This window comes from Ambystoma mexicanum, chromosome 9 (genome assembly GCF_040938575.1).
Source record: "Ambystoma mexicanum isolate Mex_15411 chromosome 9, UKY_AmexF1_1, whole genome shotgun sequence".
Lineage (NCBI taxonomy): Eukaryota > Metazoa > Chordata > Amphibia > Caudata > Ambystomatidae > Ambystoma > Ambystoma mexicanum.
Window position 1 is genome coordinate 262,744,755 of NC_090931.1, and position 21,213 is coordinate 262,765,967.

General features: G+C 45.7%; 1 protein-coding gene across 3 annotated transcripts in view; it reads left to right on the forward strand.

Moving 5' to 3' along the window:
- Positions 1-21,213, forward strand: part of LOC138487944 (calcium/calmodulin-dependent protein kinase kinase 1-like) — a 1,547,719-nt gene that overhangs the window by 56,338 nt on the left and 1,470,168 nt on the right. For all 3 annotated transcript variants that reach the window (XM_069614593.1, XM_069614594.1, XM_069614595.1), the window contains exon 3: positions 6,137-6,223. The gene's annotated coding sequence lies outside the window, so the exon portion shown is untranslated. The remainder of the gene's footprint in view (positions 1-6,136; positions 6,224-21,213) is intronic.

Sequence of the window (21,213 nt, forward strand, 5' to 3'; positions counted from 1 at the left end):
TGATATCCTTCCTATTGGGACCCTTGCTCCCTCTTTCTCCCCCTCACTCTGGCCACCTTCTATTGGCCCTCCACCTTCTCCTGCATCTAAGAACAGAAACCTTTCAACTCCACCTCCTCAAAGGAATCCTTCCTTTCCTCGCTTTCCCCCAGAAGCTCAATGTCTCTATAGCGCTGGTTCTTTCTAGGCTAAACTACTGCAACAGCCTCTTCCTTAATCTACCCTCCTCCTCTCTCTGCCCCCTTCAGCTTATCCAGAATAGCGCTGAAAGATTTATTCTTGGCCTCAAGCCCAGGGAGCATATCTCTCCAGCCCTAAAATCTCTCTACTGGCTCCCGGTTGCTGCTAGGATCAAATTCAAATCCCTCTGCATCACCCATAAGGCTGTCTGGGGCCAGGGACCAAACTATCTACAACTGACTCTCACTAAAAACTCTCCCTCCAGATCTTTATGCTCTTCCAGCTCCAACTCTCTCCATGTCAAGTGATTCGCTAAAGAGCGAGCTATTGGCCAATCTCTTTCCTGGATGGCTACCTCCTATGGAACAGCCTCCCCCTTCCTCTTTGTCTTGAGCTGGATCTCCTCAAGTTATGGAAGCTCCTCAAGACCTTCCTTTTCACTTCCTCCTTCCCTCGCTCGCTCCCGCCTCTACTAAATCCCACAGTTGCTGAGATTGGTGACCAGGGCCATTATGTGCCCACCCGGGTCCTGGCCTCCCACACCCAATCGCCATCAGCCTCTGCCCGTGCCCAGCACTTGCCTTGGCACCCACTGGCCCGTGCTATCACAGGCCTGCACTTACTTATTTATGTTAATGTTAAAGGATATTTGTACCGCGCACTATCACCACCAGAGTGGTCCCCTGGCGCTCTGGTAGCTCTGAAAGAGGAAGGGAGGGTGAGTTAGTGAGGGGAAGCTGGAAACAATGCAAGGAAGCAGTGATGTGCTGTTGGCGGCCGGTAGTCGTTGTGTACTGTTGTGCAAGTCTGTGTTTTTTGTTTTGTTGTTGCAATGTAGGGAAGTTTGTGCGGTTTGTTGTGCTGTAGGTTTGTGGTTGTATTTGGAGTTTGAGAGGTGTATGCAGAGGGGGAAATTGTTAGTGGAATCGATTAGTTGGCATTTCTCTCTTGGAATGAGGCGCTGGGTTTGCGTAATCTCCCACCCTCCCACGCCTCACCCCTGATCTGGGCTTCTCTGGTATTCATGGTCCCTTTCACATCAGGCCTCCACTTCCATCAACTTCCTTCATATCCTTACCTGTCTCCCTTTCCCACTCATGTGGCCAGTGTACCTGCTAATGTCCACTACTCAATTACTGTGGTGATTGCCAATATTTGACACTTCTATAACATTGTGGTACCTGTTAGCAGCTAAGTGGGGTTAGGAAGTTGGGCGGGATTGGCTTGGTTGTAGATTCTGTCTTTATGGGTGTCGCTTGTGTTCTATTTTCCTTGGCATCACTGTTTAGGTGTTATGGGAGTTTCTTAGTCCGTTCTGGGATTTGTCAGTTTCCTCTTATGTTTGGTCATCCTTTTTCCTTCTGTTACGGTTTTCATTTTGGGTCTGTGATGTTGAAGAGCCAGGTTTTTAGCAATTTGCTGAATTTTAGGTGATCTTTGGTGTTTCTTATTTCTTTTGGGATGTTCCAGGTTTTTGCGGCTAAGTGGTAGAAGGAGGTGCCTCCAAGTTTTTTCTTAAGGTATGGTTTTAGTTCCAGGCGGATTTCCTTGCCTGGACTGAGAAGTCTTGTTGGCTTGTATATTGTTATTTTCTTTTGTAGGAATTCTGCTCCTTATCCACTGATTGCCCTGAGCGTTATGCACATGGTTTTGAAGATGATGTGATGTTTTACTGGGAGCCAATGTAGTGTTTTTCGGGCAGGAGTGATGTGGTCTCTTCGGGATAGTTTGAGGAGTAGTCTGGCTGCTGTATTTTTAATCCGATGTAGTTTTTTCAGGAGGCATTCTGGTATCCCAAGGTAGAGGCTGTTGGCATAGTCGATTCTTGACATGATAAGGGCGACGATAGTGAGTGTTTTGTGCATGAAGGAGAGGAAAGGTAGGATTCTTCTTGCCGTGTGGAGCAGGAAGAAACCTTTCTTGACTGTTGCATTTATTTGTGGTTCTAAGGTTAGGGTGTTGTCCATCAGGACTCCCAGATTTTTTACTACCTTAGATGGTGATGGTGTGGTTCCCATTTCCGTTGTCCACAGGATGGCGCTTTCGTTCTCTTGGTTTTTGGATATAAGCATGATTTATTTATTTCTTGGGTTGATTTTCAGGTTGCTCGCATTCATCCAGTTGGACTTCTTTTAGACATTTGGTTAGGGTTGAATGATCATCTTGGGTGTCTTTGATTTTGTAGATTTGCGTATCATCTGCGTAGTTGTAGCATGTAATGTTGTATTTTTTGAAGATTTTGATAACTGGGGTCTGGTAGATGTTGAAGTACAGTGGTGATAGCAAGGATCCTTGTGGTACTCCACAGTCGTTAACTCGTGGAGTGGATTTGAAGGTTTTAATCCATATAGTTTCTGTTCTGTCTGCTAGGAAAGATTTAGTCCAGAGTAGTGCTGTGTCTGTTATGCCTATGTCTTCCAGTCTTTTGGTTAGGTTGTCATGGCTAACTGTGTCGAAGACTCCGGAGAGGCCGAGCAGAATAAGGGCTGAGGTTATGTTTGAGTCTGCATTAGTTTTTAGGTCATCCCAGATGGATAGTAGTGCTGTTTCCGTTCCTCTTGCCGGTCTCAAACCGACGTGAGCTTGGTCTAGCAGGTGGTGTTTTTCTACGTGTTCTTGGGTTAGTTTATATACGTAGGCTTCCAGGAGTTTTGCCGGGTAGGGGATGTTTGAAATCGGCCTGTAGTTGGAGAGGTCTTCTACGTGTGTTTTTCAGAAGTGGTTTGATATATGCTGATTTGAAGGTCCTCGGTACAGTTAATTTTGCTAGTGATAGTTTTAGAAGGTTTCTGTAATATTCTGCTGGCGTTCCTTGTGCAAGGATTGATTTGTAGATGTCCGGGGGACAGGGTCCATGGGTGATCCCGCTTTCTTGCTGTGTTTTACCAGCAGGGTGAATGCCTCTGCTGAGATTTCAGGAAAGTTTTTGAGTTTGTGCTGTGGTTCTGTGTTAGGTTCGTTCAGTTGTATGTTGTGGTTGGTTGGTCTGTTTTGTATGGTTTGTCGGATGTCATTGATTATTTTCTTTAAGTGGTCGGCCAGGTCATTGCATAGTTTCTCTGAGGGGGTTGGGGTGTTGTCGCAGCCTGTTGGGTTTCTCATCTCTTTAATGATGTAAAATATTTCTTTTTTGTGTTGGTGGCATTGGTGATTCTGTCATCATAATGCCTTCTCTTCGCCTTTTTGAATTTCCTTCTTGTATGCGCGGATTTGTATCTGGAACAGTGTTTTTTTGTCTGGGTTGTATTCTTTCCTCCATTCCATTTCCATATTTTTGTTTTCCTTTTTCATAGCGCTTAATAGTGGGGTGAACCATTTTGACATTGCTCTTTTTTTGGATGGGGTGAATGGTTTTCCTGGGGTGATCTTGTCAATTGTATCTGCAATCCATTTGTGTAATAGCTCCGCTTTCCCGTCTAGGTCAACTAGCTCTAGTTCTGTAGTTTAGAGTTTGTTAATTCCAGTTGACTAATCTCACCAAGCCACTTAGCTGCTTACTTGCTAGCACTTGCCTCCGTGGTATTCATGGAACCAATCCCCCTAGCACTCTATTTTGCCTTCCTGTTTTCTCAGTAATTTAAATATATATTTTTAATATAAGGGGCTCCCCTCTGCATTTAAAGGCTGGACGGCAACATGCTTTGTCTTGGAACACAAATAATTCATTCACACTTCTTGTAAAGTTTGAAATAGACCCGTCTCTTTATTATAGCAATTGAAGATGATCACAGTAAAAGACAGATATAAATTAAACAAATACATCACTATTAGCATTTCCCTAACATTCTTCATCTCTGCCAAGCCTTCACTGGGAATTGCCAGGGTGGGAAAGAAAATCCTTCGTCAACGGGAACAGTCTAACGGAAACACGTCTGCTTCAGACAGCCCAGCCGGAGTTCAAAGTAAGAAGTCAAGAAGTGAAGTGACTTGCTCTTTCACTGTCTGTCTGGTGTCTTTCCCTCCAAATATAATCCAGTATTTTTCCAGAGATGTCTATCGTCAGTAGAATCCCACAGCTGCACGGCTGTTGCAGCTACTGGACTCCACTGAATGTGTAAATAATCTTTGGATTTTCATGAGAAGCCAACAGACTTTGCTCTCGGCTGCTAAAAGAATACAAAACAAGCTTCATCTGAACACACAAACAAGCTGTCTTTCCATCGCTTCAGCAAACACACATTGTGCTCAGAGAAATGGGCCTCTCATTAAGCTTGAAGTCAAATGTTCATGTATGTTCACAGAATGCATTTTACTTTGACTCCATGTTGGAATCAAAGGTAACTTTTTTTGGTAATGCGTTACACCCCCTCATCCCTTTTCTCTCTCTCTCTGCACTTGCGCACTCTGAATGCTCACAAGGCCTAGTAGGTCCGCCTCTATCTTTCATTGTTATATTTCCCTTTCGTCCCTGTTCCCTCCCTGTTGTCCTGTGGGCACTTTGAAACACAATTCACTTGATATATAAGCTCTTTACAAATGCACAATAAATAAAATAAAATTGCCCCCACCCTAAAATCATAACATTTTAACATGTCAGTACATTTGGCGAGAGTAGCACGGGTGTCAGTGACAGAAGCTTCAGAACACTCACAGTGGAATGTGAGCTAGAAGCGTGTAAGATAGCCCACACCTCCGGCACGCTCTCCTCCCAGGCCCCTCCTCTTATGTAGGAGACTCATTGCCAGATCCTAATTCCTGAGGACAAATCCCTCAATGAAGGGCTGCCAATCAAGCGGATCCTGGAGAGAGGAGTCAGGATACCAGGGCTGCTGGGGGAATGCTGAGGGCTCTGGGAAGCCACAAGGCGTCTGAGCTGCATGAGTGTGCTAGCCAGTGGTCGAAGTGTACGAAACGAAGTAGTGGAACTATGTTCCCTGCTGTTCTGCCCCGCTCCCCACAAACCCCATCCCTGGGCCCCTCCCACACACAATCCAAACCCCCAAACAAACACACCTGCTATTTATGGAAATGTGTGGTGCAGTGCACTGAAGTGCAAGCTTCAACTTCTCCCTACACTTTTATTTTAAAACTAAACCATTCCAGAACGGTTTCTTTTAAAAATGAAAGTATAGGAACAGTGAAACTTAAAAATAAAGTATGTGAACAGCGCTCCCGACCGCTCCCGCCCACTTCGACCTCTGGTGGTAGCATTTTCTATATGAGTCTTGTGGGGAAGGGGCGCAGAGTGTTGTTAGACACTGGAAATATTGATCTAAAAAAAATTATGAAAAGGGATAAAAGGTCAGCACAGATGGGAAGAAACAAAATCTGTTGTGAAGTGCAAAGAATATGATGAAGATGGTACAGACCAGGGGCGTCACTAGGGGGGGGCTAAAGGGGCTATCGCCCCTGATCTTTTGGTTGTAGCCCCCGATAGAATCTCTGGAGCTACAGCCAAAAGACTAGCTAGCCCCGAGTCCCAACAGTTCCGACATCAGCGTAGCCCCGGGTCTTTTCCAGACCTAGCAACTCCCCTGGTACAGACTCGGGCAATTTGGCATTAATGAAAGAAATCAGAGATTTGGAATAAAGTGTGAATATTTTAGGTGGGCGGACCGAATTGTAAATCAGAAAACAGAACATTTTTTAGGTCCAACTGTTTTTTTTCTCACTTCAAAATCAATGACACCTTGCTAAATAACGTTATAATGTGGAGAGGGTAAAACAGGGCAAACCCAAATGGAAATTTGCTCTTAGAGGGAACGTGGCTATTTGAGGGCTGGAGTTGTGTGAACTGGCGTAGGAGGGGGGGACCGCACACTGCATCCAAGACAGCAGAGGACCGTAGTATGTGAAATTAAAGCTTGCCATGTGAGCTTAGTAGGAGTACACACCCTTGCCAGGTACACATGTTAACTTGCAGTTTGCGATCAAACAAGTGCAATTGCCACCCTTGTCTGAACATTTTTTCATGGAATGAATATGGCTGAATGTTTTAAAATCCCTTCATTTCCAGATCAATTTGAGGGACGCATAAATCAGGAAAGCGGAATCCAAAAAATGAAGACTTTGAAAGGACATTATTAAATATTGAAGCATCTGAGTAAGTGTCTTTTTATTTGTTTCTGATCACCTGAAAGGATAGGCTTCGACCTGAAAAGTAGTAGATATGTGGAATGAATTTAACCAATTTCATCTCTCCGTCTCTTTGTGGCATGTGTCCCCTCTTTCCCTCCCATCCTATTTATCTTTACGCCGCTCCTTTTCCTTCTATTGACCAATGTGTGGATGCATCTGGTGAGGGCACAATAAACCAACTCTTGCCTAAGTGCGGGCCCTCTGATACTACCATGGTGGTGATTTGGCACAGCATAAAAAACATAACATGCGATAAGCAATAGAAGAAACATACCAAAGTTATTGCTATAGTAAAATGTGATAGCGTTCAAAACACAGTGCATTTGTATTTCTTGGCTTGCCTCAAACCCTTTTCAAGACCTATTAAAACCTCTTCAGAAGGCAACATTTGCACTAGCCATTGTCTAGTGATGATTGCCTCTCGGCGGGTAAGAAATGGTGTGCTGTGTGTATGTCCAGAGTTGAGATGGCAAGTGACTGTTTATATCTGCTACTAGCTTGCAACTTTGCATTTTTTACACTGCCTCTTAAAGATACATGATTGTAGTACTGTGGACTTAGATGTCCTGCACATAATTAGGAATGTCCAGATTATGGTAGTACGCCACCTTTTCTGCAGAGCTGTCCACATAAATACGATTTTAGATACTAATTCAAGCCTACTATTCAATCCAATTCATAGGTGCGTCCTGTGTATTGTGCAGAGAACCTTTCACAAGTAAAGATTTGTGAAATGTCCGGTGTGCACTACATAGTGATCAAAAGGGGACAGGCTGGCCTGGGCTAGCGGAGTAGAAGGAGGAGCAGTAAGCGTAGAGTGGGGGCGTGAGAGTGGGAGGGGGAAGGAGTAGAGCGGCAGTAGCCTAGCTTCTAGGGGGGGTGCCCTATGGAAAATAAAACCAGTGACATGGGATGGGGAGGGCGAAATGGACCGGGATGCCGGTGGTGTCCACTTCCGAGGCCATAGGGGTTGGGGAAGCGGGAAGGGAGGACCAGGAGTAAAAAAGAAATCCTGTTTGTAATAATCATATGGCATCAGTTCCTACGAAATTTCAAAAATGTTAAACATAACCTTTTAAAATAGGCCATTAATCTGAAAAGAATCATTGCAGGGCCATACTAACATGTATGGGGTTAACAATGAAATGTCCAAGGAGTTGAAGTTCAATTGCATAATTTCTTTGTTCTTTTGTTGCATTTATAGGTTTTCCCCTGTGGTTTGTCTGTCTGCTTAGCACTGGGAGGCCTTCATTACCATCTGTTTGTGCATGTGAATGGCTGCTTAAGCTCAGTGAGACCACCAATTGTGGCAGACAAGTGCTATACAAGACCACTTACATTAGTTGCCTCAATAAATCAAATGGCTACATTACAACATAACAAGAAGACCTCTTGATTTAGATTACCCGACCCTCGGGCCTTATGAGGACGTTATATTTTTCAGCCATTCCACACTCCTGTAGATGTGCGCACTATGGGATGCAAGTTGATGTAACTAGACCCGGTAAAGCGCAAGCTCTTGCTTCTCGGTTCTGCAAAGGAGGTTGGGGAGGGTGTCTGTGGGACCTGCAGGAGAGGCAAGGTCTGAGGATCAGAAGCAGCCACTGGCTGGGTGCCGCTGGGTTCTAGGTGACTTGGACACCTGGGGTGTGTATTGCCATAGGGACACCAGGTTGCATGAATTGGACCTTCGCTCTGTAGGCATAGGTAGGCGGGGGATGTAGCCTGGTGGGACGCTAGAAGAGATATATGGGGTGAATTGGTTGTTGGCACCATATGAGCTGCCACTGCTGTGTGCGTCTTAACCTGTTAAGTGCTGAGGACGAGCATGTTCGTCCTATTTGCATAGGCCTTGCAGAATAGCGCAGAAGTTATTAAATGATGCGTGGAGTCTATGGAGGAGAGGCGGAAGGAAGATGCTGATCAGCATATATCTGTTAGTAGGTGGGAACCGTATATCTCTCAAGTCCATGTCATCAGTTTCTTCTCTCTGCTTTGCTACATGCTGAAACTGTATTTGTAAATAGTGTGGTGAGAAAGTAGTGTATGCCTCACGCCGCTTTTTGGTGATCAACCTTTGCAGATTATGGGAAGTTATATGTAATCTAAATCGAGCCATACGTGTAAATGTAAAGAGGAAGTCTGGGGTACAGTTATAGCAAAAAGATTTGCAGCAATTGTGATGCATTGCAGGCCCCTGTGTGATACCTAGATTGAACTCTGGACTTTTTCAGTGAAGATGGATTCAGTACCTTGTATATTATCAAAAGGGCTGGTGAAGGTTCACTGCTTTTGCATGGTATAAAGTATGCATGCAATATGTCACGGTGCACTGAACAGACAGATCCTCCAGCTTATAGGTTTTTTGAGCTAACAACAGAAAATGCAACATTTTGAATGTTTTAAAATTGTGTTTCAAAATATCAGAAATGCTACTTAAAAGGCACAACTTTTTGCATTTTGTGTATCTAACAAATATGTATATTAGCCTATTGTCACCCATATAACAGGGGCCAGCCAGCCACATTGCCAGTAATCCAGGTTGGATATGACAATGGAATCTTGTTTCTGTTGCACCCCGGTGCCTCCCTCACATTGCCACTAATGCAGGTTGGATATGACAATGGAATCCTGTGTTCTGTTGCACCCCGGTGCCTCCCACGTTTTGCCAGATGCTGGTCCCCCCAGCCACCTATGTGGCCTCTCACCCCGCCACCTATAATCCTGCACTTCCCTGCCTCTCACACCACCGAGAGTTCACTTACTGGCCCTGCTGCAAACTTGTGAACAGTTATTATCATGATGACATCCATTTTGGTGTGTGTGTGTGTGTTTTTAAAGGAAATTGGCGTATTCAGTACAAGTAAAGTCAGTTTCCCTTCAAAAAGGCTATTAGCACCCCCATTTTTCAGGCGAGGTCTAATAGCTATAATGGCATGGAGGGTGGGTTTATCCACACTATTATTGCCCCAGGGGCTAGGTGATGACCCTCGCTTCACTCAGGCATATCTCCTAAGGCTCTCTGGCCACTACCATATTATAGACGACAGTATTTTATTTCTCACAGGCCCCTGGACCTATATGAGCCACCCAAAGGAAGTGCAGAAACACAGCCAGAGCAGAGGTGGTGATGCAGAGAGAGAGACTTAACAAGATATAATTGGTTGGCATGAACACATAGGGCCTCATTACGACCCAGGCGGTAAGGGGTTAACGCCAGCGTTAGCTGCGCCGACCCCTTACCGCCAATTACGAGGTCCCTTAGCGCCATGGCGCTTTTAACACCTGCTTTTAGCAGGTGTTAAAATCCATGGCGCTAAGGGACCATGGAGTTAATTACGCCACCGTAATTTACGGTGGCGTAATTAACGCCTTCCCCACTCCCATTATGCCCTATGGGGCAAAAATGGGAATGGGGAAGGGTAAATGGGGATTGGGGACTTACCGCCCCGCCGACCTCGGAATGGGGCGTAAGTCCGCCAACCACCATGGCGTAAACGTAGTTTACGCCATGGTGGTAAAGTCACGGCCCAGGCGGTAACTTACCGCCTGGGTCGTAATGAAGCCCATAGCCCCTGAGGCTGTGCAGCCATGACATTAGTCTCTGCCCAAGGTTCGGGTACACCCAGTGACGTGTGGTATGTCACCAATGAAGGCAAGGTTGCCTTGCTTGAGAACAGCAAGGAGAAGTACTTGGGTGCTAGTGTTATGAAAGATTCCCATTTATGTGAAGTTTTCCCTCCAGTTGTGTACCCCACAACTTTTTTACTGCTGTTTAAACACCATAGTCTGACTTTGCCAGTGTAGCACAGCCTTCAACTGCACTCCACTGGGCTTTTGCTCACTTTTGTTATGGGGAAACTGACATGCCCTTAAAGACAGTCAGTACTGGGAGACTTTGTTTCCTATAGTCCTTTCCAATGTTGCAACTTTTCTGCAACATGTTACAAGTGCACAATGTACCTTACAGTACAGTGCATGTGGGTCTTCCTGTCATTTCCAAACGCCCTAGACACCCTCAAAGGATTTTTTTAGGAGAAGTGCAGATGTGCCTTGGACAGGGCTGGTGGCAGCTTATCTTTTCACATTATTTTAACCCTTTCCTGTCATGCAAACCAAGTTTACCGCAGTTGGCACAGAAAGGTGGCCTGGCTCTAAAATGGCCATTCCACGAGGTTCTTTGTCCTGTCCTTTTGGCCATCTTGCCCCTTCACCTTCCCTAGATCGAGCCGACAGTCCATATTTGGCCATACATTTTCCCGTGAATCGCCAAGCTTTTGCGGGCTTCTGCATGCCTTGTGTGTGTGCCCCCAGGATGTGGGCTGGACTGTCTAGTTGCAATCCCCAAATCTGGGTGCCAGAGAGTCTGGTGTGCTGTGAATGACTGGGACCACCATGCGTGTATGTGAGCAGATATCCCATTAGGTCCTCTTCGTTTTGGTGCGAAGGAGATTCGGGATAAGAGAAGGTTCCAAACACCCATACCAGGTCGATCTCTTGAGTTCTCACTGAACCTAGGATAGCATCCTGAAACTAAGAAGCCGATATGAGGACCCGCTCGAAGGTTTGGCACCCTGAGCCTGCTGTTGTCCCGCTGGACCCCTCTGCATCTGATCGAACTAGCAGATCTGCGAAGATGCTTCAGAATAGTGGTGCCAACTATACTCAGCACCTTCATCAAATCCTGCAAGTAAGCCTTCTTGGAAGTGTCCCTGGGCCAAACAGTGGGCTTACCAGCTTGCGCAGGACCTTTGCTCTGACACTGCCGCCGTTTCGAGGAGACCCTTGTAACTTGGTACATTGCAAGCTCTCTGTTCACGGCACTCACACCGAATTTTGTACACTTGGCATTCCCAGGTCTGGAGTAGAGAGAGCGTGCCCGAACTGGAGTGCACATGGTATCCGTGTCACGCAGCCGTGGTGACGAACTTTACAGGTGCCTTGCTACTTTGCTCCCTGTGCCCTCAATCCTGCTGCAGTGAAACTGGCCTGATCCATCCATCAGGAGCAGAGAAATCGCCACTGTCTCGTTTGGGATTCAACACTGTAACATTACCCCTGAAAACTGCAGAGCCGCACAACTGCTGCATTTGAACCTGCAACCGAAGTGGACTCGACTGACGAAGTTTGGTCCGGAGTGCGCCGGGGGTCGGTGAGTACTTGCAACCCTTACCGGTGGCCCCTAGTGCATCCACCTACTTTTACGCATGAGTGTCCCCTGAGGGCCACTCTCCTTTCCACAGATATCTTGAGCTATTGACCCATTCCCAACTCCTTGAACCTGTTCTGCCCTTTTGGGGAAACCCTCCACGAATAGTGCAAACTTATTCTACATCACCTCACCCACCTTCCTGAGCTGCTACAGACCCTACAAGAGACCCCGGTTTCACCCTTCTGCACTATCGCGTGCACCAGCACCTGAAAGTACGTTTGAGCACTAGGCTCCTCTCAATGTAGTGGACTGTCTTTAAGTAGGGTATTGAACTTTGCAGAACTGCCTAAAGATAATTCACACTGCTTGCTTCCTTCCCTTGTAGGTTGTGGACCCATTCTGTGCGTTTAACCCTTTAGGCCACTTGGTCTTGTAAATATGTATTGTAGTAGAATCATATTGGTTTAAAAGTATTACTGTTGATAACTACTCTGCGTTGAAACTCAAAGGTCTTGAATAAACGTATTTGTATTTTTAATATATCTACACCTGACTGGGAGTGATTTGTAAGTATCCTTTACTCTGTGTGCTCATTGAGGTCTTTCAGTCACCCTCACCCCTCCTGAGACATAGTCTTGACTGCTGCCAATGCTACCTTGATTGGTCTGGCTTGTCTGGAAGGTTACTCTGTTCCAAGAAACTAGGCGGGCCTTCTGAACCTCTGTTCACCAGGTCAGAGTTCAGAAATCCATCTTAACAGCTGTTCACAAGGTCAGGTCACATGCAGTGGGAATATCTGCTGTGGTCTAATGTGGTATTGCCCCTAGGCCAAAAGGAATCTCACTGGTGTTGCATGGAAGTGAAAAGCCATGCCCCCCAAGACCGAAGAATGTTCTTTTAGGAAGTTCATTGTTAAATGTTATTGAGTAACTCTATTTTACTGTCAAACTACATTGTGTACACTTCTATACCTTCCCCTTATTTTTTGGGAAGGGGATACTCTGCCAGTTTCCCTGTCCATGTTTGCACCGCTGTCTGTCGGTGAAACCTGGCTTCACCTCTGCTGCCTGGCTTCCTTATTGGATTATTGTTTGTGGGTTTTTAAAGCCGGTTGGGTTGGTTAATCGTGACCGTCCTCCCGGCCATTACAGCTATAAAGGGAATATCCGGATATAGGATGCTCCCGGCAAGGGTTCCCATGGCTATATAACTGCGGCATGTGCATTTAGGCACAGGCACACGATAAGCGGACGCGCATTCCTGTTAGTACATTTGTATGAATGGAAGCGGTGTGGAAATGGTAGGCCTCCCTTGATTTGCCCGAAGCAGTTCATTGCACCTTTGAACAGAGCGCACAGAGCAGGGATTCGAGGAGCTGCAAGGGAGTTGTGACGTGGCCTCGCCTGCCCTTTTTTGGTTTGCAATTTTCGCATTCCTCACTTTTTTCCTCTCTGGTCTTGAGTGCTGTTTTTCAACAGGATGTCTGTAAAACCTTCTCGTTCTTCTTAACGCTTTGACTGCCGTTAGGACATAGTTAACATGGCCCAAATAAATGGTGATTTCGGGCTTATGTCTTTCACGTCGTCATTTCCGCTCGGAATCCTGCTGCTCGCGGCACTCTTGGCCCCATGGGGAGGGGTGCGGAGGTCAAAAGGTTAATATGAACGTGCGCGTGTGTGTCTTTAACTGTCATGACAGGGTACCCCTGGCTCTTGTCAAGTGGACTAAAAACTGCTTCCTACTATGTGTTAATAGCGTAATTTCTTACTCGCCAAGAGTAAATTATCACTCACCAGTGGCTGATGGGTGAGCGCCCATTTTGTTATTCTGTCAGCTAGGCAATCTCCTCCTCCTTTTGGTCTGCAATTGTCTGCAATCCCAAAACGCGGTAGAGAGAAGTCGTCATAAGGTGATCGCATCACCCCTTTGTAGGCAGTAGCAGAAGTGCATCAGAAAAAGTGTTGCACCTTTGACCCTAACAGGGTTCAGGGAGGGGGAAGGTCACCAATCACTAGCGGGGTGTGCCCATTTTGAATCCTAATAATATTAATGATTAAAATAATATATTGGCGATTTTCTATATAGGACTCCCTACTGTGCTTGCTGCCTTTTCATATTTTCCCAAATAACCGCTGTTATTAATTTAATGAGTCTATTTATCGCAATGGGCAGCAGCCTGGATTCAAGCGTATGACCTGCAAGCCATACACTCATGCCAACGCTGGGTACTCAACTAGCGGCCTTGGTGGAAGGCATTTTACTATCATTATAATTGTTTTTTTATAACGCGCTTAATACCGAAGAGGTTTCTAAGCGCGGACCCGGGATTCAAACGTGTGTTGCTCTGCGTCGAAGCAAGGCGAGCGCGTTGCCACAGAGCTATCCTACCCATGCTATGCAAGTCTGTGACTATTGCATTACCAAACACGTTTTAACATCAAACACGTAATTTCGTAACCTAGGCAACAAATTACTATTCCCCTGGCACATCATGGCCCCCAGCGTAGCACAGTAGATGGAATAGACAGAGACGTAGATGGCCAGGTATGCCAGTGTGGATGGTTTTCTCAAGAGAGATTACAAGTGGCATTTTAGGAGTCAAGATTGATGCACACGTTCTCTCGCAAGTCCGTGTAAAACAACCACGTACCCATCTACAATGTTATAGTGTGTCTGGTGGTGCCTTTACTGGCCTCCCTGCCTCCCCGAGGCGGGCTGGGATCCTGCTGGCCGCGGCGGCTGCTTTTAATGAGATGCGCTCTTGGTGGGAAGGTGGCGAGGGCATGAAGAGGTTTCAGAGGTGTGCATTCCAGGAGGAGCTAGGCCCTGAGGAACCACTGGGCACAGCTGGCTTCAGCACAGCAGTGTGTAATAATAGTGGAAGTTTACAGAAGTGAACAACTGTAATTAGATGATTCGGGGCGTTCAAGACATGCACAACAAGCGAAACTGGTAAAACACACAACTGCAGACAGCACGCAAAGAAGAGTAACACATGGCAAACTAGCCGTACACTAAACTCGGTCACAAGCAACAATGGATACGTTCTACCCGTGATACAACAAGATAATGTCGACAACATTTGTGAGCACTGATCCAGTAAAAAGATAGGGGCCTGATTTACACAAAGGCTTTCACGTGGGAAAGTCCCCTTCACAACATGTGTGCAAATCAGGCCTAAGGTGTCGCAATGAACACTTCTTGTGTTATAAGAACGAGTTGCAAAACAAGTGCTTTGCAATAATATTTGAGAGCGTCTCCTACTCTGTGTGTTTCTCATCTAGTGAACCAGTCTCCAACCTGATTTATTGAGTGGGCAGATAAGCGAAAAACCCCAGCGCGAAAATGTATTGAAAGAAAATAAAGGCAAGGAATTGTTACTGATCTGTACAAGAATAATGGACAGGAAAAATATCTGTTAGAAATCCCAAGACTGTGGAGGCACACCCTACAAAGGACACTGTAGTTATTCTGATTATATCAGAAATATCGTGGCAAAATGCGGGTCGCCAAATAGTTTACTTTAGATTGCTGAATTTTAAATGAAAAGAATGATGCTTGCTGTTCTCACGGCTCCGCACTCATTCTCTTTTGGGAAGGACCTTGTAAGCTCGTTTGCATGCAGGTTAATTGCCATTTCCCTATTTGTTTAGCCTGGCGATAGTGGGGTTTTAAGTTTAAGACTAATCAGGCCCTTAGACTATCTGAATATGTAAGAGAGGCGCACAGAAGGAATTTGTCCCAGGATTCTGCGAATGAGCCGATTATAGGGTCATCATCTAGGCCGGATTAGCCGATACTCTGTCTCCCCTAGTGTAGCCAGGTGTGTGTCAAAATGCATAGCTGAATGAATGAATCTAGCCAGGTTTCCTGGCAAATTATTCTAGGTGGTTCAACATCTGCATCTTTGCCAAGCGTTTCTTAGAGAATAGGAGACATTAAACTCCAAGTAATCGAAAATATATTTTTTTGTTTCAGTCGGCTATTAAAACAATGATTTGGGTTACTAGGTTGCAACCTCTCTGTCAGTCTTATCCTGGTTTTAAATATGCTCTTCACTGTTTTTCCTCGACCTTACCTTTATTTTGCAATGACCAATCAGTATATGTACCCCGCCAAGATGACTTGTGATTTTCCCCATTCATAAGACCAAATTACCTCTTTCAACAAACCCCCCTAGTTATAATCTCCTGTGCCTTCACAATCCTTTGCACCCACATCCGAATTCTTCTATGACCCCCAAATACCATTGGTTGCTCTCATCTAGCAAGCAACAAGCCCATTGTTCTTTTTTCAAAGTATAATGTCAAACCCCATGAACCTTCTCACTGACATCCCACAGTTTCATTGGTCCCCTTCATGACCTATGATTCTCTATCCCAAATGCCTGTGTTCTCCCCATGTCCTTTGACTTCAGTATCTTAGATGTTGCGAGTTATTCACCCCAGCCACTATATGGTTTATCCTCCAAAAGATTTTGCTCCATCCTGATGACATATGTGTGTCTTTGCAAATATAAAACACACTTCCTGGAGGTTTAGCTTCAGTTTTGCTCACTGATTTATAGGAGGGGGAAAACATCAAGCCGTCATTTGAACTTCTTTTGCTCTTTTGGCTGCTTCTGACCACTGTGCGTTCTTTTTTACTTAGCGATACTCCGAACCCCTTGGCCGCCATAGTAGCATTCACTGATGTTAATGCCCTTGCATGGTTTTCGGGGTGGTGAGTTGTTTACCAACATGGTTCCAATAAAATGAGAATAAGGGTGGTCAACTTGTCAGAGGGTTCACATTTTATTCTCTATTTAATCACCTTCTAATGGCTTTGAGACTTGTTGCGACACCCAAGAAGGCAGGACTAATACAACCAAATAGAGTAAGAGCAGTATCAGAATAAAAACATAATATAAAGCAATACAACTCAGGGGGTGGTATGTAAATGGCAGGTAAGGACAACCTGGACTGGTAGGATTTGAGGGCCTTCCTCTAAATGAGACCATTTTACAACATGCAAATGTTGAGATGTAGGGAGTTACAGAAGCTACACAGAAGGCTCAGTAAACAAAAGAGGGCTTCCCTGGAAGCAGCATCTCCAGTCTCAAGATAGCTGGAATAGGGGAGGTGCAAGGGGTAAATACTGGTGTTTATTTATTTGGAGTACACTCACTGCATAACATTACTGCTTCTTCTTGCACTTAGCAGATTCCAGTGAAGTTTCCTCGCAGGTGACTTCTTAGACAGGTGGGTCCTCAGTTTTGCCCTGAGGAACAGCAGGGTGGGCATGCGTCTTATGTCCCCTGGGTGTTCATTCCAGAGAATGGGAGCAAGTGCTGCAAATCTGGCCACTGAGGTCTTGCATGCAATTTTCGGGATGAGAAGGAGGCTCATCTGTGCGACGCATGGGACTCTGTTAGGTCTGACTAGTTGGATCTTTCTAGGTAGTATAGTGCAGGGCCTCCCAGGCATTTATATTTAAGACCGAGGGTCTTGTAGCAAGCCCTGGCTGCATCGCAGGGCAGTATTTTGAGAGGAGCAGTGGTGAGCCATTGAGGGAGGGTAGGGGACGTTGAGGTGCTATGCGGCGTAATGATGCTGTTATAGAGCACCGCCACTCGGGACTGGAACCACCAGGAGTAGGGGTCTTGGGCGTGGACGATCAGGGGTATGAGGGGGAGCAATCTGGTGCCCCCCCCCTTTGTGTGCCTGAGAACCCTGCACATTTAGAAGTTTGAATAATGGAGCAAACGTAGCTTTCATACAAAGAAGGAAGAGCTGCCCAGTGCTTTCAAGGCCCCTACAGAGTAAAGAACCAGAAGAACCACAGAACTACAGGACGCTGCACCAACCTGCAACATCTGTCCTTTTCTAAAGAATTTCCAATGGAGATAACTTTGAGACCGAAATGAACCTCAGTAGAGCCTTCCCTCAAACCACAGAAGTTCGTAGCAACTCACTCTTCCCTCAATGGTATGCAGTGAATTTACCACTCTGAGTGGTCTTTCTAAATCAAACTGTTATGCCCCTGCCGCACACGAGTGCGCGTAGAGGTGACAGGTGCGGCCAGACTAGGGAAGTTGCAGGAGCGATGTATGTGTATTTTCAGTGTTGATAGTGTGTTGGGAAAGGGGTGATGGGTGATGAAAGGGTCGAGTTTGGGGGGTATCCCGTCCCTGTTTGTCTAGAAATCCAGCGGGAGAGGGTGGGGTGGGCACAGGAACGCCTTCCTGGGAGGTCAGGGGGTTCAGAATTTCATGTTTCAGCATTCAGGCCACACAAAATCAGCCAGAAAAATCGATCTTCATTCTGTTCTGCTTTTAAAATGCAGAAATATCACAGAATCTCCCTCGCATGACATTCTTCACCCTGCTTCTAATGATGTTTTACAGGGAGAAGACACACCATTTGAAACGTTTCATATCAGAATAATTGATAGCCAATCAGTTCATGCCTTGCCTTAAAACACTTTAGTTTTGAGCACCGGTTTATAAGAGTGGTTCATTGTTGCATTGTCTGTTCACAGAGGGATTCACAGAGGTCACCGGCAGTGACTCTCCCTTACTCCTGGAGCCACTAGGAGTATTTCTCACTTGCACCTGGAAAAGAGAAAAGTTGGTCAGAGTTACTATCAGTAACATCTTTGTGAATGAAATAGTTTTTCAGGAATTACCACTCTCTGGCACAGTTTGTTGTCTCTCTTTTCATGCACACACATCAATTGCATTCAGTGGTAGAAGTGTACCAAACAAGTAGCTCAGGTGTGACTCCAGCGCAGGGCAGGGTAGGGGGGAGCATGGTGCAGCAAATGTGTCGAGGGATTGCAGCCAGGACCGGTTGACATTGATTCGGTCCACCTGTCACATAGCCACTGACATAGCAGTCTTTCCTCAAGTCTTTGCAATATGTCCTGCACGATTTATAACCTAGGCCTCTCGGCTTATCATGGAATGTCAATTACTGTTCGCTCACATTGCATTGCTCCTTTTATTCACGTTTTCGCACCCTGCTGTCTTCCAAAGGGTGTTCATCCGCTGCAGCGCTTTTTAGACATACTAATGGCAGCAGGTGCTATACAAATATCAAATAACATAGCATATATCGCAGTTGTGTAATCAGTCACCTCTACTGGCTTCTCTTATCTTCGCCCGAACCTATTCCTAGCACCTACCTGAATAGATTATGCTTCAACAGGGGCCTGAAATTAGAAAAACCTCAGCTGTTATGGGTAGAATTTGGCAATATATTCCAAAGCCTGGGTCCCAAGACTCATCTACTTTGCTCCGGCAGAGTGTCCTAAAGCTGGAGTGTCTGCGATCCTCCATCGATCAAAGGTTCCGTCCTGGCATGCACCATGTGATGCTTTACTTGAGGTATCCAGGAGCAACATCATGGATGCATTTAAAATGATATGGAGAATTTTAAGCTACATTCTCTACTCTACTAGAAGCCACAGCAAGTTGCTGTGATCAGCTTGGAAATGACCAATTTTCCTTCTAAGATAAATCAGATTTGATCCATCTGGAGTTTGCTAATTTGTTTCCTTGGCTTACCCCCAAGAGTGCATCATAATAGTCCACCCAGCTAGTCACTAACAGTGCTGCTATAAATGCACACGAGTTCAGTGACATGAAGGGGCCACACCCACCTTCTCACATGATAATAAAAGAGCATTGTTTGTGGATGGCCTGCATCTTTATTAACTATAAGGTCTAAGCATTTGACCTGAGAAGACAACTTGACACAGTCTTTTCCAAAAATCCAGGTGACATAGGGTGTTAGGAGGGATTCTTTTTTTGTGTTAGCAGGGCCTCCTCCATCTTCTGATAGGAGGAAGCCAGTTAGAGTTCATTGAGACTGCAATGTCATCAGGCTTCGTGAATATATGGTCAATCCGATTTCAGTTTAGCTGCAACTGCTATAGGGTGAAAAACTTAAGAGATCTGCTTGAACTTCAAAAACAACCATTCCATAATGGTCGAAATGGTTCTGAAATGAATGGACTGTTAAAAGTAAAAATAAAAGCTGTGAAACCCAGTTCCCAATAGTTCCCACTTACTTCGACCTCTGATTTCGCTTCATGCCTCCCCTCGGGCCTTTGAGCTCTTCTCTCTAGGTGTTGTCACAGAAGAAGATACCAATTAGCAGTGGATGGAGAGGACAGACTAGCAGCACAGCGAGGCCGAGAAAAATAGATCTCCAAGGGTTTCTTTCATGCGGATGAGTCATAAGGAGACAGTGGAGCAGCCGGGCGTTGCAGAGGAAGGAAAAAAAATCAAAGTGCACTTGTCCAGCTGAGCTAGATAAAGAGGTGCGCTGATCTGCCCCGGAGCACGAAATGGCAGGCAGATGCGTACGAAGAGGCTAGAAAGTTGCAGGAAATGGATTTGAATAAGCAGGATTCGAAAATTACAGGGAAGTTGAATCTGACGTCGAATTCGCACAGAGGAAAATAAAGCACTGACTTCTGGGGGGCGGGGGATACTTGAAACGTTTTCTTTGTGAAGGGAGGCGTCAAGCTAAATGCAGTTGTCATTACGATGCCCAGGCTGTAGTGCGCTTCACACATTTAAATAAATAAATTACAAGGCTTGTAATCCTTTCCTGTGCTTCTCCCAGGGACGTAGGGCCCGGTACCCTGGAACAGACACGTGGAACACTGATGCCAGGCCTCTAATCCTGAATCCGGCCTGGGGCACATGATTCGCTGCAATCGTGCCCTATTTCTGGAGTGACCTCCCAGAAGGCATAACACGCATGCCCAACCCGATGCCCGTTAGTGCAAAACTCAAGACGCAGGAGGAATCGCAGCTGGAATTTGCCAAATGTGCCAAGGAGGACTGTCTATGCCAAACTGCCTTGCTTTTTCCCTGGCAGTGCTTTATGCAGTGGTGGAAGTGGGCGGGAGCGGTTGGGAGCGCTGCTCCTCTAATTCTTTTAATTACATTTTATTGTTCCTATGCTTTTATTTTAAAAAGAAACCGTTTCGGAATGGTTTTGTTTTAAAATAAAAGTGTAGGAAGCAGTTGAAACTTGCACTTCAGTGCGCTGCACTGGACGTGCCCTTAACAGCAGGCGCATTTGCTTCGGGGTTTGTCTTGTGCGTGAGATGGTGCGTGGTGATGGGGTTTGTGGGGAGCAGGGGCAGGCCAGCAGGGAACCTAGTCCACTACTTCTTTTCATGCACCTTCGACCACTGCCTATATGTGCCATTATCCCAAAGAGCTTGGAGTCAGCCAATAGAAAACATTTTAACGCTATGTAAAATGCCAAAACAAATAAGAGGCAAGCTTAGAGGTAAGGATGCACGCGTGTAGATGTTTTTCACGCCAGGGGACCACTCCGGTGGTGATAGTGCGCCGTACAAATATCCTTTAACATTAACATAGCAGTGTTTCTAAGCTACTGTTTCTTATTGTATTTTTGGGCAGCAGTGTCCAAGAGATACATTTTAAAGAAAATGCATTTAGCGTCATCTGCGTAGATGTTCTCTGACACGCATGTAATTTTAAGTAGCAGGAAGTGCCATTGCCCAAAGCGTTTCTCGCAGTGATTACTTGGTGCATAACAAACCCTGCCTCAGGGCTTATTCAAGAAAACAGCAGTGGGAGTCCCATCAGGCATGGCCAAGTTTCTAATAGTGCAAGGAGCCACCTTCAAGCTAGTCGCTCTTATAGCCAAATGTTCTCTGAAAAGTCCCCCTGTGAGACTGCATGTGTATCATCACAGCCCTGGAGCTCAAACACCAACACTCCCTAATTTCTGCAACTGGAGTATAGTCAATTATCCTCCATTACAAAATGTAGGGAG